This window comes from Sycon ciliatum, chromosome 1, assembly GCF_964019385.1.
Source record: "Sycon ciliatum chromosome 1, ocSycCili1.1, whole genome shotgun sequence".
NCBI classification, from domain to species: Eukaryota; Metazoa; Porifera; class Calcarea; order Leucosolenida; family Sycettidae; genus Sycon; species Sycon ciliatum.
In genome coordinates, this window is record NC_088643.1 from 97781617 (window position 1) to 97793720 (window position 12104).

Genomic DNA, 12104 nt, shown 5'->3' on the forward strand with positions numbered 1-12104 from the left:
ACCAGAACAACAACGCTACTGACAATCTGGACCCGAATACAGGTCGTCCCCCGTTAATACGAGTCCGGTTAGTACATAAACCCCGTTAGTACATAAGAAATCTCAAGTCCCGGACGAAACGCGGTCACTTCCATACAAATTTTGTCGGTTAGTACATTATATATATATATTTATTACAACATCTCAAGACTCGGTGGAAACACCGGCCAATGTTAAAGAGAGTGGGTGATTGCCAACCACGGCGATAAATAAAAGTAAGGGGAGGGAAAAAGAAAGAGTAGCAAAATGAACAGCAACAACTCCGTAAAGAAAGAGAAAGATAATGTCAAATAAAAACAGTGAAAAACACAGAGACGCAAAGGACATGTGGATAATGAGCTATGCATGTCGTAGTAAATAAGGGGCGGCACGGATCTTAAACAGGCGGAGTGAGGTCAGGTCCTTAACTTCTCTGGGTAGAGTGAGCCAAACAGAATAAGCAATAAAGAGAGGGGAGCGCAAAAGAGTGGATGAGTTACACTTAGGGAGTAAGAGTGAGTTTCTAGTTTCTTAGAGAAGAGAACCAATTAAAGCACATGAAATGAGGTGGGCACAACTCAAGCTTAATAGAATGGACAAGAGAAGCCAGGTGTGCACTGCGTCCATGTGATAACGGGGTTGTGTGAGCGATTTTATAAAGGGCGGATGATGAGAGCATGCGGGGTTGACGGAGGAGAATTTTAAGGATTTTCTTGTGATGTATTTCAAGCTTTGCAGCAGCGGAAGAGGATAACCCAACCCAAGACGTATCTGCATAATGAAATATTGGGCGAAGGTAGGCGAAATAAAAAAGAAGCTTGCAAGAAAGTGGGAGGTAGGAGGGGTGGGGGGAGAGAATTCCTAAGGATTTACTTGATTTTTTACAGATATATTCGATGTGAGGTACCCAAGAGAGTGCAGAGTCAATCACAATGCCAAGGTGTTTGTGAGAAGACACTATGTCAATTGGATTTGGAAAGTTGGCATGGATGAGGGTTGTGAACTCCGGCTGGGGCGGGAAGAGCATGATCTTTGTTTTTGATAGATTTGGGGACAACCTCCAGGACGACATCCAGGAAAGAACTTCCTGAATGCCAGCACGCAAGTTGTTTTTCAGGCCAGTGAGGGAAGCTGATGAGGTGAGAAGGGTCGTGTCGTCAGCAAACAGAGACGTTCCAGGGAAGACTGCAGGTAAGTCGTTTACGTAAATTATAAATAGTAGGGGACCAAGAATTGATCCTTGAGGAACGCCCGACAATACTGGCTCTGCAGCCGAGGATGTGCCAAGCACAGTTACGTACTGATAACGCCCAGAGAGATAAGATTTCAGCCAGGAGAGTGGCTGTTTGTGTACCCTGAATGCATGCTCGAGCTTTGCCAAAAGTCCTCGATGCCAGACGGTATCAAAAGCCTTGGCCAAGTCAAAGAAGCAAATGCCAGCAAGCGCTCTGTTATCCCTATGCTGGCACACCTGCTGCACGATGCGGGTCAGTTGAAGAGAGGTGGAGTCGCCTTTACGAAACCCAGATTGTGCGGGACTCAGAAAGGGCGAAACATGACTGTATAAGTGGTCATAAAAGATGCGTTCACATACTTTGGACACGCAGGGAAGAAGAGAGATAGGGCGGTAGTTTGCAGGTTCGTGGCGGGAACCTTTCTTGAATGCAGGTATGACTTTCGCTGTTTTCCATGCGGAAGGGAATATGCCCGTGGTAAATGACATGTTGAAAATATGGCACAAAGGGAATGCTATGGATGGTGCCAGGGCCTTGAGGACCCGGTTGGGGATGCCGTCAGGACCAGACGCCTTGCACGTCGGAAGCTTCTTCAGATGACGCCGGACAGTGGCAGTTGTGGTGATGACGGACGTGAAACAAGCTGAGGGCTCCGAGGGGGTGAGAATAGGGGGAATAGAGAGCAATGGGTCATCTGGCCGAGTCACAGAGGCAAACTGGGCGTTTAATGCCGTAGCTTTGGCCAAAGGGTCAGCCGCCTGCTGAGTCCCTGTTGTGAGTGACGGAATTTCCCGTGATACGTTTCGAATTCTTGCTTGTCTCACAAACTGGTGAAGCGATGGACGGTGTCTACCCTGCAAAGTAGTTTTCATTGAGCGGATATAAGCTCTGTACTTTGTCCGCGTCAGGGTTTTCACTATATTTCACTGCTGTTGGTATGCTTGTTTGTTTTGTTGTGTTGGGTACTTCCTAAAAATGCTATAGAGATCATATTTCCACTTGATTGCTGTGCGGAGATGGGCATCAACCCAGGGTGGCTGACTGGGCCGTGGGCAGCGGTGAGAATACGGCTGCTTTCCGAATGGCCAGAGGTGCTTCTCAAGGGCACTGTAGAGAATGGAAGAAAAGTGTGAAAGCGCATCATCGACGTTGCTGGCACGCAGGTGCCAGCTCCAGTCAATATCAGAGAGCTCTGCATTCACACTATCCCAGACGGAAGATGGCACGGATTTAAAGTCATATTCCGCCTTTGCAGGAACATTGCTGAAGTGGCTTTGGGGTGCAGCAGCGGGATGTCCGCTTGCAGCAGGTTCCTCACGGTAAACAGCATCAGTAGGCAGTAGGAAATGACTGAGGATCTGTGCGTGGTCAGATGCACCAAGAGGAGCAACAGATGTAACAGAGAGTAGTAGGTGAGGATGATCCGTGAGTACAACGTCAATACACGATGTTGAGCCGTGGGGGGTAAAGTGTGTGGGGAATGTCACCATTTGCTCAAGGCCAAAACAAGAGAAGAGGTTACGGAACTCCCTTCCAGCACGATTCGTGGTGTCACTAGGAGACCAGTCAGAGTGGCGAGCATTCAAGTCTCCTGCAAGTACAATCGCCGAATTGGGAAGGCTAATAGTGGACAGACAGTCCTCTAGGAGGTCACTAAATGCCTGAACTTGGGAGATGCTGTCTCCAGGGGGTCTGTAAACAGAGCAGATGATGAGGGGGAGTGAGGGAAGGATCACTGGCCGCAATTCGAGCCAAACCGCCTCCAGTCCACAGCGCTCAAGGTCGAAGCGGCGCTTGATGGACATGAACGATCTGTCAGCTACAAGAGTAGCAACACCGCCATAGCCTCTTGCTGGCAGGTTATCAGAGCTGGTCGTGGGTGGGCGGTCCAGGCGGTATGACGTGTAGCCTGGAATTGAGACGTCTATGGCAGCTGTCAGCCACGTTTCACATAGGCAGATTATGTCTGGAGAATACTGCTCACAGACTTGACTAAGCTCAGCTAACTTATTTACTATGGAGCGGCAGTTAAGTGAGAGCACTGAGAAGGATGAAGGATGTGATCTGGGGGTGAAGGGTGGTGCGAGTGGATTTAGAGTAGACATGTTTACGGATTTGATGCGTGGTCAGAGGTGATCCTGTCCTGCTTAAAGCGCCATTCTCTTGCAGTGACCTCTGGAGGCCAGAAATCTGGACCGAGGGCTGCTTCCTTGTGTTCCGCTGGAATGACGACGTGGGCGAATGCCACTCCAAAGTACTTGGTTTCGGAGACTGAACACTTGATCACTTGTATTTCTCGTCTTGTACACCACTTGGCAATCGAGTCAGAGGAGCATCCACTCTTTACGTTGCCCAAATATAGTGCACAATACTTCGTGCGGGACCCTCCTGACAGCTGTTCCGAGGGCTTTGGGCGATTCTCGTAGTACGATGTGACTCGTGTCGAGGGAACGGTGGTCTCATTACGTGTGTCGTGTGCCTTATTTGGTCCCTGGTGCCCAGCCTGTACGGTGGTGCTGTACAGTGCTGGAGGATGATAGGTGCCGTTTTTGGCGGGCCTGGTTTCAATCTGGGTTGCATTTGGTGATGTGCGTAGGTTCTGGGGTTGTACGGTGACAGCAGGCAAGGTTGGTTTCAAAAGAGCTCCAGCAGGGTGGTAGCTCTGCAAACTGTCATGGGGTACAGACAATGCACGTAGATCGGCCAAATCTGCCTTCAATGTAAGTATTTCGGCCTTCATTGATGTTATCAAGGATAGCTCCTTGGTGAGGCAAGTGACCTGGTCTACTAGGCTAGTTAGAGTGTCAGACTGCGACTTACTACTACAGGTCCAGTGAGATCCAATTCCAGCGTCCCGCAGCGCACAGACCAGTTCCGGTCTTGCGAGGCCATCGCATCCAACAATACCCTGTTGCCGTCCCAGCTCTCTCAGCCTGTCAAAGCCCAGCAGGGCGAGGTCTATCTCAGCATTCATCTTCGTTTCCGTGGGTCCACGGGAGCCAAAGGCTCACCGAACTACGAAAAGAGTCAAAATCTCACGTTTGGGCAGAGCGCCAAAAACTGCATCCGCATGCGAATTCGTTAGTACATAAACCCCGTTAGTACACCAGGAGATGTTGAATTAATAATAATAATAATACATAACATTTCTCCGTACCCGCATGTCATCTACCTCAATAGTACATAATTTGTTGGTCTTTTGTTGTAATTTGTTGGTCTTTTGTTGGTCTTTTGGCCTGGTCTTTTGGCCTTTTGGCCGTTTGATGGCGGAGTGAACTACCGTCAGCTCTCACTCTTGTGAGAGTACTCGTTCTTCCAGCAATGTGCTGAGTCTGATGAGCGGCGGTGACGCTAGAGATGAGGGATGTTGTTCTGTTTTTAGGAGACATGGCTCGGGCAAAACCCGGTGCCGAGCGGGAACGTTCAATGCTCGCTCGTTGAGAAGTAAAATAAAGAAACAACTTATTATTCAGGACTTTGAACAATACGACCTAGACGTGCTCGGAGTGACTGAGACCTGGATTGACGGAAATGGAGTTGACACAATGGACAACGGACATGTCATGTATCGCTCTGGAGGGTCGTCTGGTCGTGCCGGTGTTGGAATACTTATCCACAAACGGCTAAAAAATAATATTGTCTCGTACAAATTCTACTCGGAACGAATCATCTCGATCCGACTCGCTATAAATCCGCGCAGGGACAGCAGAACAGTTACCGTCGTGTGCTGCTATGCTCCAACCCTGCAGCGCTCTACAAAATATCCTGCTGAAGCTGACAGCTTCTACTCCGTCCTGAGTTCCATTGCAGGCCAAGTGAAACGGAGAGATGAACTGTGGATACGTGGAGATTTTAACGCCAAAGTAGGGAGCTCGGTCGGAGGGAGAAGTGGCCCAGTAGGTTCTTACTCCAAACATACATCTAACAATGCCAATGGTGATAGACTCTTAGACCTGTGTGGTGAGCATGGGCTGGTGCTTTGCAACACTCTGTTCAAGCACAAATTACAGCATCGCTCCACATGGTTTGCAGATGGATTGACATACTCTGACGGCCGTGCGGTGCGGAATATGATTGATTTCATCGCAGTGAAGACTGGTGGACTAACATCAGTCACCAATGCAAGATCATATGGAGGATTCCGCACCAGATCGGATCATCATCCGGTAATTGCCGACTTTCGTCTCTCATTTGGACCAGCGAAGCCTGCGCCAAAGTCTAAGGAGCGATGCTTCTCCAAATACAACCAACCTACAGAGATAACCAGGAAACTCTATCAGTCAGCACTACTTGAAAATCTTCCGGAGATCCAGCTCTCCCAAGTATCGCCTCAAGTTATTGATAACCTGTGGGATGGCTTTGTGACGGTTGTGCATGGTGCAGCTCTAGGTGCATTTGGGAGGGCAAAGGTTGGACACAAGTCGGTCCGCAGCATGAGTACTGAAGTGTCTACGCTGTCGCAACGGCAGAAAGAGCTTCACATCCAGAAGGATGCGGAACGTGATCCTGAAAGACGGCAACTGCTAGCAAGAGAACGCAATCAAATACTGCATAAAATAGGATCAATATTACGAAAGGAGGGTGACCAATTTTGGCAGGAGAAAGCAACAGAAGCAGATGCATTGCGGCCCGACGCACGGTCATACTACAATGCAATTCGTAACATCCGCCAACTTCGTTCCTCAGTCAGCCAGCCACCTGTCAGACTTGCAAACAAAGATGGTGAAATCATGGCGGACGTCCAGTGGAATCTCGATGAATTCCGCAAGTATTACTTGTCCGTATTCCATCGCGATGACGTCCCTGCTGCAGTCGACCACCCAGCAGATGGAGAGGTAACACCTGATGAGGAGCCATTTACTCAGGAAGAAGTTCGAGCAGCAATCTCACGGCAAAAACCGGGTGGTGCTGTTGGACAGGATGGAGTTTCTGCTGTTTTGCTGCAGGCCGGTAAAGATGCAATCACCACTTGGTTAACAACATTCTTCAACGCTGTTCAACTGGCAAAGTATTGTCCAGAAGACCTCAGACGCGGTTTGATCGTGCCCATATATAAGCCAAATAAGCCTGCCGGCTTCCCCAAAAGTTACCGACCAGTTATGCTTCTGTCGGTGATCAGAAAGGTCCTGACCCGTATTCTCACACAGCGCTGCACTACATTCGTGGACTCCTTTGTGCCTGAAAGCCAGGCTGGCTTCCGCCCTGGGCGGTCGACTGCGGACGGAGTATTCTTCACAAGAATGATGTGCGAGAGGGCCTTGCTAGGAGACTGGAGTTACTCAGCGGCGCTTTTAGATTTCAGTGGCGCATTTGATACAATAATCAGGCAGACTGCTGTTGACCGTCTGGCTTCGGCAGGTGCACATGTTAGCACTATTCAGCAACTAGTCTCCGAAACCTCTGCTTGTGTGAAGCTGGGAAAGCAGCTCAGTCAGTCATTTCCAACTAATGTTGGAGTGGTGCAGGGGGACCCCCTGTCACCCCTTATGTATATTGTCTACGCAGAAGGTGCAATGCAGAGGATCAGAGAAGCCTGCCCAGAACAAGTCAATCTACCTACTAAATTCACCCTGTATGCAGATGATACAACAGTGCATGACCACAGCCGGACAGCAGTTGAAGCAACCGTAGAGAAATGCGAACCCATCTTCGCAGAAGACAACTTAAAACTAAACATCAGCAAAACACAATTTGTAACAGCTACAAAGTCAGATGCCTCCTGGAGGTCGGTCAAACTGTTGGGTTCTCGTCTGGGGTCAGCGGAGGACATTGATGCACGTATCATAGCAGCGAACCGGGCATTTTCCAGTGTATCATGGAAACGCCATACCCAGCAGTCCCGCTTAAGCATGTTCAACTGTCTCATTTTGCCAGTTCTCCTATATAACTGCGCGCTATGGACTCTAACAAAAGCCTTAGAAAGCAAAATTGATGTATGGCACCGCCGTAAACTCAGATACATACTTGGAATCATCTTTCCCAATAAAATTTCGAATAATGCTCTTTATGCTAAAACTGCTCAATGCACAATAAGTGCAGTCTGTAGACGCCGGCGCTTATTATGGTTTGGACATGTCATTCGTGAAGGGAAGGACGCTGTGTCGTACAAAGCCCTTCACATGGCAATGAATATAACAGATATAAAGAAGCCCAGAGGTCGCCCAGTGACCAGATGGGTAGACAACATTAGGAATGACCTTTTACTTCTCAATATGTCTCTTTTGGAAGCGGAGCAACTTGCCTCAGACAGAACGCACTGGCTCGACGTTGTCGACAGATGCATGACCCTCATTTGATTTTTCATATGAGCTATATGCGTGCTGTACTATTATTATTGGCCTTCCAGTGGAGGCACATCGTGTTCTAGATTCTACTTGTGGACGCAATTAACTCAGAAACCAGAGCGCACATCACAAACCGACAAAGCTTTGTTTTTTTTTCGAGTGACTGTACAGGCGCGGCTGGGCATGTATCATGTAAACTGTAGAATTTTCTCTAACTGTGACCGTTATAACATAATTTTTATGTTATATCGAGGGAATCAAGGATATCTCGCTGCCTAGTCGAGGTAGCAAGAAACACTCAGAAAAGTTGAAAAAAGTGAAAAATGCCGGTACACAAGCAAGTTATGTACACTTTCGTTTAGTACATAAACCCCGTTAATACCTAACATTTGTCAAGTCCCAGAGATTATGTATTAACGAGGGACGACCTGTATCAGGCCACTGACAGCCCTAATTCCGATTTTGTAGCGGTTTCCACTTATCTACTGTTGTCGACACGCACACGGCGCGCAACGGGATTTTATGGAAGCGAGAATCGAACAAGGAGTGCGGAGAAGACACTAACGCAAGGCATGAGAATTGAAAATCGTACATGAATATCATGAGAATGATACGGTCTCATTTTTTGAATCTCAGGGGGTGGTTGACGTTTTTGGTGCTACTCGGAACAGCTTTCCGGGAGCCCCCCCGCAGCAGTTTTACCCTTCTACCTTTGTCCTTGCTGAAACTAAGAATGGCCCTGGACCAGGACCTTGATCTTGCCCTGATCGCGTACCAGGAACTAATCGCCATCGCTGAACGCACGTCCCTGGACTCCCCTTCGAGCCTCGACCGGCCAGAGCTGGTGCAGGCACTGCGGAAGCACGGCGTTGGAGGGAAGCCCGTCACTGACACCGGTACGTCGTGGATTAATGACTCTAAGCTAGATAGCCTTGCTAACACTATCCAGGCCTTGTCGGGGGAGATTGCCTCCATGAGGGAGGACAGGGATAGAATAATTTTGTCCTTGAAGCTGGAAATTTCTGAGCTGAAGGGGGAAGTGCAACAGCTTCACCAGCAGCAGTACAATGGTTCATCCAAGCCCGTACACTGTGACACTCCTACCATGCAATTCCGTTGTACTCGTACAGTGAGTACGAATAGTACACAGCCAGAAGAGGATGCACGCACTCTACACAGCAGGTCAACTAGCACTAGCAGGGCCACCGTACCTAACACCAACCACATGGAACGCAGGAACATACCCGTACACACTGGTACAAATGCAACGACTGGTGGCGCACTTACAACAGCAGGCGCCGGTGGTGCACCAGTACAGCCCACATGTACTCAGGGTGCTGTTGGGAGCACAGAAGGCGATCCCCATCAGAACAAATGGCAAGAACAGCGGCGAAGGAGCAATAAATCAGCGGCCCACAGCGATCCCATTGCCCGGGCAACAAAATCCAAAGTTGTGTCTGTCTACAGAAAAATGGCCACAGAAAACCCCAACCCCAACACACTCACTGGCACACATCTTCCCAAGCGATTTGCCTTCTTTGTCGGGAATGTTAGCCCTGGAAGTAAGGCACAGTCCATTGTAACCTGGTGCGCTGATAGGGGCGTTGATGTATACGCATGCACAATTGCCGAAACCCAATACTTTGGTACCTGCTATGCACGCGTTTCTGTCGTGGAAGAGTTTGAGCAAACGCTGCTTTTCTAAGGAATTCTGGCCGGACACCATTGCGCACACCGTCCGCAAATGGCGCTATGCCGACTCCGCTAGCAAGCGATGGGTCCTCGGTCACCTAGCCAACAGCTAAATCCTCTTGCCCAACCCTTTGTGCCCCACGCAAGTTCATCACACCCTTCCCCTCATTGCGTTACATATTCTTCTATATCTAGTGGTCATATTCCACTTGCACAACCATTCCTTCCTGATTCTGGACGACAAACTACTAAAACTTCTGATCAACAGCAGCTCCACGACGCCCCCTACCACAAACTAATGTCGGTCTTCACCCCGTTGAGCGCTCATGCTTTCCCGTTTTTCCCGGACCACGCACATTCTATTAACATTGTAACTATCAACTGTCGCTCTGTAACAAACAAACTTCCGGAATTGTACGCAATATGTCATGCCAACAAGCCCACCATAATATGTTTAACAGAAACTTGGCTAAGCCCGTCACTTTTATTCAGTGTTCCAGGCTACACATGCTTCCGTAAAGACAGATCTACACATCAGAACCTGGGATCAAACCTACGTGGCTATGGTGGCGTGGCCATTCTCATACGTGATCGGACATTTCCACATTGCACCCGTCGCCATGACCTTGATTCCCCCCAAAGCAAGGCCTTATGGATTGAGCTTGGTGCACCGGCAGGTCTCCGGGCCAATCCACTACTCATTTGCTGTCATTACCGCCCCCTTCACAATCCCTTGTTGATATCACTGTACGTGTATAGCAGTAGGAGTAGGTTGCACTTTTTGAAGCTCCCGTAAATCTGTCTTGGTAGAGCCCAGCCGGCATCAGGCCGGACTGGAGGTAGTTTCCGTAGGGTAGCAGTAAGTTTTTCTAGTAGTGCTCGTAGAAATTGGTGACCTCCGCCATGCCTGGGGCCACCACGAGAACAAACACTCGCGCGACTGCCCTGAGTGATGAAGAGCTAAGGCTGATGGCGTCGTTGCCGGGCATTGAGTTATCTGTAGTAGAAATCCTGAAAACGTTGGCCGCACTTGTCTCGGAATCGGCTGATCGGGAGACGCGCCTAAACAAACGGGTTGACGAGCTGTCAAGGCAGCTCAAAGACGGGAACGAAGAGTTAGTGTCTCTCCGAGAATCCGCCATTGCCTTGCGAAAAGCTAACCCAAGGCCAGTTCAAACACAGCAGGGTACGGGTGCGGGTCAACCTTCGCGTAGGCGTACCAAAGCAGGCAGTGCGGGTACAGGTACTCGAAAGCATGACACCACGATGTCCCTTAGCGTCCCCAGCAACATTTCCCGTAGCGGTGACGAGTGTGAAGAGGATGGCAGCGTCCCCTGCAACATCTCCCGCAGCAGTGACGAGTGTGAAGGGGATGGCGACCAAGATGCAACCTGTGTAGACGAAGACAGATTTCAACCAGTCCAGAACGCAAAGCGGAGCAAGAAGCAGTGCGTGCTCCAGGTGATCGCAGATGACAGCTGGAAGATGGTGTCGTCAGAGCCTCCCAGGGCGAAGAAAGCTGTGCTGTACGTTGGCAAAATAGGCGACCAATGCACCGAGGAACGCCTCAGGGAGTTTGTGGAACACAGAGTAGCTGCGGTTGGGACATCTACGGATGTGCACGATTGCAGTATGCACGAATCAGCAACGGGCAAAATCTCAGCGAGACTGACAGTTGACGCTGCAACAGTTTCTACAATTACCGCTGCAAGCTTCTGGCCCCGGCCACTTTATGCCAGGCAATGGCGTTTCAAAGAAAGCAGTGGAGCACGCCATGATAATTCTAGCCCACCTGCCAAAACTGATGATATCACCAAGTCTGACCCTCCTCCTCAGAACAATGATAGTCTCCCACCTGCCGACCCTCTCCTGAGCAATGACCAGTAAGACGTTGAAATTGCTGGTTACGAATGCCTTTGGTATCCGTTCAAAGTTTGGCGAATTTCAGCACACCCTTCTGGCATCTGATGCAGATATTGCTGTAGTCACAGAAACCAAGCTGACCCTGGATAAGATGACGCAAGCCGAAGTGACTCTTCCTGGGTACTCCCCTCCAGTAAGACGAGACCGAACACCACAGGGTGGAGGCGTGGCTGTGTGGGTGAAATCCCACCTAGCTTTCCAAGAGCTGGAAGCTGTTCCAACCCTTGATCAAGAAGTTGTATGGCTTTCTATCCGCATAAGACCTGGCCGCAAAGTTGTCTTGTGTGCTGCCTACCGCCCAGGGTCTCTTCCTGGCAACGATATCAGTATGGTAGATTACTTGGACTAGACCATTGACGTTGCCTGGGTGGATGCACAGCACCTCATCATCGCTGGCGATTTCAATGCGCACAACACTGCCTGGCTGGGCAGCAGTAGAACAACTCCAGCTGGGGAGAAACTGGAGGACCTCTGCGCACTACATCACCTCCAGCAGCATGTGACGGAGCCTACTCGTGGAAATGCCCTCCTCGACCTCATCATGAGTGACCTGGGCAACCCGACGGTCCGGCTCGGCCCCCCAATCGGTAGATCTGACCACGCCACCATCTTGGCAGAATTCAAGACAGAACTATGTCGAGAGGCCAAGACGGCCAGAACAGTCTGGCAATATGGCCGCGCTGACTGGGACAGACTAAACTACCACCTTAGGAGTGTGGACTGGGATGCCCTCATGTCTGAGGATGCAAACAGCAGCTGCACCAATATTACCTCTGCCATCCTAGATGGAATGAACCAGTTTATCCCATCCCAACTTCTCTGTACTCGGCCCTCTGATCCCGCTTGGTGGACGCCAGCTTGCAGCAAGGCCGTGAAGGCGAAACAGAGTGCCTGGAAGTCCCTCAAGAGACGACCAGATTCGCCCCAATGTCAAGCTAACTATACTCTCGCT

At 49.8% G+C, this 12104-nt stretch overlaps 1 protein-coding gene across 3 annotated transcripts in view; it reads left to right on the plus strand.

Annotated features, from left to right (window-relative positions):
• LOC135807198 (leucine-rich repeat neuronal protein 1-like) overlaps window positions 1–12104 on the plus strand; it is a 466844-nt gene that overhangs the window by 311041 nt on the left and 143699 nt on the right. The window lies entirely within an intron of this gene.